Raw genomic sequence first — 5,697 nt, forward strand, 5'->3', positions numbered from 1 at the left:
AGACCCGGACTTTATCCCACAAACCTATGAACACCTCATTTTCGATAAAGGAGCTAAAAGTTTACATTGGAAGAAAGAAAGCATCTTCAACAAATGGTGCTGGCACAACTGGATGTCAACCTGTAGAAGAATGAAAATAGACCCATATCTATCACCGTGCACAAAACTCAAGTCCAAATGGATTAAAGACCTCAATGTCAGCCCGAAAACACTGAATCTGATAGAAGAGAGAGTGGGCAATACCCTACAACAGATGGGCACAGGCGATCGCTTCTTAGGTATAACCCCAGAAGCACAGACATTAAGGGCAACATTGAATAAATGGGACCTACTAAAACTGAGAAGCTTCTGTAAAGCAAAGGACACTGTCACTAAGACACAAAGGCAACCTACTGACTGGGAGAAGATCTTCACCAACCCCGCAACAGACAAAGGTCTGATCTCCAAAATATATAGAGAACTCAAGAAACTAGACTTTAAAATGCTAATTAACCCAATTAAAAAATGGGGCGCTGAACTGAACAGAGAATTCTCAACAGAAGAAGTTCAAATGACCAAAAGACACTTAAGGTCATGCTCAACCTCCTTAGCGATCAGGGAAATGCAAATCAAAACAACTTTGAGATATCATCTTACACCTGTAAGATTGGCTAAAGTCAAAAACACCAAGGATAGCCTTTGCTGGAGAGGCTGTGGAGGAAGGGGTACCCTCATCCATTGCTGGTGGGAATGCAATCTTGTGCAACCACTGTGGAAGTCAGTGTTTCGGTTTCTCCGGAAATTCGGGATCAACCTACCCCTGGACCCAGCAATACCACTCTTGGGAATTTACCCAAGAGATGCTCTATCACATGTCAAAAGCATTTGTTCAACTATGTTCATAGCAGTATTATTTGTAATAGCCAGAACCTGGAAACAACCTAGATGCCCTTCAATGGAAGAATGGATGAAGAAAGTATGGAATATATACACACTAGAGTACTACGCTGCGGTAAAAAACAATGACTTCTCGAATTTTGCATGCAAATGGATGGAAATAGAAAACACTATCCTGAGTGAGGTATCCCAGGCCCAAAAAGACGAACATGGGATGTACTCACTCATAATTGGTTTCTAGCCATAAATAGGGTCCACGGAGTCTACAATAGGCGAATCTAAAGAAGCTAAGTAAGAAGGTGAACCCAAGGAAAAACATATAGTTATCCTCTTGGATAAGGGAAGTAGACAAAATTGCCGGGGGGAAAAGTGGGATCTTGGGGGTGGGGTGGGATGGGGGTTAGGGGAGATGGGGAGAGAAAAGGTAGAAGGGAAGGAGGGTGGACTTGGGGAAACAGGAGGATCGGGATAAAGGAAGGTTGGATAGGGGAGCACGGAACCACAATTCTTAGTTAAGGGACCCACTTTAGGGTGGGCAGGAGACTTGACCCTAGAGGGGCTCCCAGGTGCCCAAGCTGAGGTCCCCAGTTAGTTCCCTGGGCAGCTGAGGATAGGGAACCTGAAATGACCCTACCCTAGAGCAATACTGACGAATATATTGCATATCATCCTAGAACTTGCATCTGGCGATGGATGGAGATAGAGACAGAGACCCACACTGGAGCACTGGACTGAGCTCCCAAGGTCCCAATGAGGAACAGAAGGAGTGAGAACATGAGCAAAGATGTCGGGACCACGAGGAGTGCACCCACCCACTGAGACAGTGGAGATGATCTACTGGGAGCTCACCAAGGCCAGCTGGACTGTTACCAGAAAAAGCATGGGATAAAACTGGACTCTCGGAACATGGCGAACAATGAGGGCTGATGAGACGCCAAGGACAATGGCACGCGGTTTTGATCCTATGCAATGTACTGGCTTGGTGGGAGCCTAGCCAGTCTGGATGTTCACCTTCCTAGATATGGACGGAGGGGGGAGGACCTAGGACGTACCACAGGGCAGGGAACCCTGACAGCTCTTTGGACTGAAAAGGGAGGGGGAGAGGAGTGGGGGGAAGGGGAGAGGGGTGGGAGGAGGGGGAGAAGAGTGGGAGGAGGGGGAGAAGAGTGGGAGGAGGGGGAGGGAAATGGGAGGCTGGTGGGAGGAGGTGGAAATTTGTTTTTTTTTCTTTTCTTTATCCTCCTTTTATCAATAAAAAAATTTAAAAAAAAAAAAAAAAAGACAATGGCATTGGGGGGGGCTTCTTTCTATAAGCCACGTGTACTGATTAGTTACATTTCTCAATGTTATGACAATATACCTGACAGGAAGTAGCTTAAGGAAAAGAAGGCTCCCTTTGGCTTATAGCTCAAGAAGATCCACTCCATCCCAGCAGGGAAAGCAAGGAGGTAGGAGCATGGACTCAATTCATTACATTCATCCGTTGTCAGGGAGTCCAATGGGAATAGGAGTGGAACTAAGCTATACCACCTGTTTCTGTGGCTCCCTTCCTCCAGCGAGGCTCCACCTCCTAAAGGCTCCACAGCCTTCCCACACAGTATCACCGTCTAAGATCACCTAAGTATCACCGTTCAAATGCATGATCCTGGTGGAGACACTACACATTCAAACCACACCACCAGCTGAGCCCATCCCATCTTTCTACACCTCCGATGTCTAACTAACCCTTCACTAATACTGCAGGGAGGACCTTCTCCATCTCCTTGCCCCTGGGCTTAGCTGGCATTCTTTCCCATCCATGATTTCACTTTAAGAATTCATCTGGGAAACCCCCTGATGCCATGGGGCTCAGGTGGGTGAAAGACACCCACAGTCAGCCTGGGTCCTCATTGTCTGAGCTCCCTGAAGCATCCACATGCCCCCTGCACCAATGTGGTGCAAACGGGCAAAAGATACCCACTGGGCAGCCTGGGTCCTCACAGTCCATCCTGCCTAAAGCATCCACATGTCTGCGCGGCACTTTGTGGAGCAGGGTGGTGGCCTACCAATATGATGAAGTAGTATAGGGTGGTGAGATGGGAGAGGAGGAGGCAGAAGGGTTCATGCACTGCAGTAAGAGGTTGTTCTGAAGAAGTGCGGGCTGTGAGGAACAGGTTGATGTTGGTGACCTGTTTGCCACCTGGGACGAGGGTAAATTTCAGGCCTGGACTGCTGCCTAAGGCCACCTCTGTGGCTGTGACATCCAGGGTCTATGTTGATATCCATGGCTCATGTTGTCACCAAAAGCACACGCAGATGCCCAGGGTGTGGACCACCTCCTGTGGCCACTTTGGTGTCCAAGGTCTGTGCTGACACCAGGGCCATGTTGATTTGAGTGGCCTGTACTGCCACTGTGGGACATGAAGACATCCAGGCCTGTGTTGCTGCTGGGGTCTGTGTCTGGACCCATGGCCCTGCCCCAGTCAGACTCTGTGTTGATGTCCACGGCTTCAGTAACCATGTGGATGACCAGGGTCTGATCAGACACCTGAATCCATGATGGTATCAGAGAGTCATGCTTCCGCTGGGGCCATGCTAATTTGTATGACCTGTGTTACCACCTGGGGCCATGCTGACATCTGAGCCTGGGCTATAGCAAGAGACCATGTTTGGGTCCATGGTCCTACCACAGCCAGGATCTGAGTTGATATTCATGACTCCTGATACCACCTGATACCACCAATAGGACCATTTCTCAGACCATGGCCCTACTATAGATAAGTACCACTCCGTTACAACAACAAAGAACTTAAGGGCATTGCATGACACTTTGGGTTGGTAAAATGACTTTTGGCAATTCCTTCATGGAGCAGAGTGCGGGATAAAATCTCTGGTCCCATTCCCATGAAGAAATTTAAAGATTCTCAAAAGGTCATGAAGTCTGTGAGGTCCATGATAGAAACAAGAAGGGATGGGAAACTCAAGAAAACATCAAAGAATAGGGGAAAAAGCACCAGGGAAGGCTTGAAGAAAGGGTCTCATGATCCTTTGGCTACCAGAAAAACATCCCCTGCAGGTCTAAGAACTGAGTAGAACTTTCCAGAGAGAAGTTCAATCAGAAGCATGGGAGAGATGTGGAAAAATCCATCTGGTCATGGACTGATGTCATCAAGTTAGATGCTCCAAAAGAGAAAGGCAAACGCTGTTGGATATGGAAGTAGGTGGCTGTGTAAGCAAAGTAGCATCCCCAACACCAGTGGGATCCCAGAGGCTGCCCTATCTGAGAATATTCACTCGACTCCAGCAACTGGGCCTGCTCAGCAGTTTCAAGCCCCAGAGAGCAGGAAATCAGAAGATAAAGGGGCCACCCAAAACTACCAAAACTTAGTGCTACCAGGGGAACTCTGGATGGCAGGCTTGGGATGCCAAAGGACCTTGTGAGCTCCAAGAGCTTAAATCCAGAAGACGTGGGTTCTTTCTTTAGAGGTGTGATCATCTCATCACTGGGAATGTAGATGCAGACTCTGCCATCCAGCTCTGTGAATCTGTTGTCAGCAAGTTGGAAGGGAAGGCGATGGGGACATTCAGCATCGTGACTTCCACAATCAAGCAAGCTCTCCCGGAGACTGCAGATTGCACGGGCACAGTGTCACACAGACACGCTCTGGAATAGCATGGCTACACGACATTGCCAGCACCCTTGTGTTGTCGCCTTCTGTGGTGGTGTGCAGAGAGTGGGGAGGGCTGCTGAGCTTGCCAAGATTGCCTGCTAGCTTTGGAGAACGGTTTCATCACCCTCATTGCTCCTGTGATCCATTCCGTGCCAGGGTCGTAGAGCAGCTCTATGTGTATACATGCAGTGTGTGACTGCCCTACACTGTCCTTCAGAACCGCGGTGACCTCTTCATCAGTGCAGGCTGTATGGCAAGTGAGCCATGGTCCTTCCACAAAACTCAGGGACAAAACTGACTACACACAAGATCATGACCTTTAGTGACTTCCCTGGCCAAATTTATTATTACTGATACATTTAGGTGGTACTGTTTATGGAGATGCCTTCCATGGACAATCAAGCCAAGGGCCATGATGAAGTTCAACACAGTCTTAGTTGATCATTTTTTAGATCAAAGATCTTGCCTCATTGACAGCACTGTCCTTAACAAATTTGACATAATTGATGGGAAGTTGAAAACTTCTATTGCTATCACCATACATCACAAGCAAAACTATCATCTGTGTGCACTGTAAATCTACACAGTCTCGATAGTAAGGCCATAGTGGCCACCCTCACGAAAATGTCACATGGCTCTTTTCTAATACCAAATTGTGGCTGCCCCCTAAGCCCTTTTCATATATCAAGAATATGGACAGCACATGAACAGCTTGTCTTTGGTATCTCTCTACCGAGACATAGCTCTTTCTAGCCCCACTCCCTGCTCAGCCCTTCTGCTACTTACACAGAGAGAGAATCATGGTACAGTCTCTGCAGCCTCCTTCTACCCACTCATTCAGTCTCCCAGCTCTCATTCAATGGTTGGAAAACAACACCTAGAACTTTGCTAAGTTGTATGAATACAGAGCCATCAGAACTAAGAATCAGATTGAAGTCTCAGTTCCACCAAGTTAAGAGATGCCTTTTAAAAGCCCTCTGAGTCTTGACTGGCACCTCTCACTAGAACACACGGGTTCCAGGACCAGAATGACAGCTACCTCACAGTGTATGGTAGTCTGTTCTTAATAGCTGCACATTCTAAATCAGATGATGACCGCCACCTATTTTTACCCGAAGCATCAGCTAGGCCTTGTCAAGAATGGGTCAAAGGTGGGCTCCCCCCTTCCCTC

At 47.8% G+C, this 5,697-nt stretch overlaps 1 pseudogene; it reads left to right on the forward strand.

The window, feature by feature from the left end:
- The first annotated feature begins 3,759 nt into the window (after window positions 1-3,759).
- On the forward strand, window positions 3,760-4,722 carry LOC142834707 (signal recognition particle receptor subunit alpha pseudogene; annotated as a pseudogene).
- Window positions 4,723-5,697: the final 975 nt, after the last annotated feature.

This window comes from Microtus pennsylvanicus, chromosome 14 (assembly GCF_037038515.1).
Source record: "Microtus pennsylvanicus isolate mMicPen1 chromosome 14, mMicPen1.hap1, whole genome shotgun sequence".
Lineage (NCBI taxonomy): Eukaryota > Metazoa > Chordata > Mammalia > Rodentia > Cricetidae > Microtus > Microtus pennsylvanicus.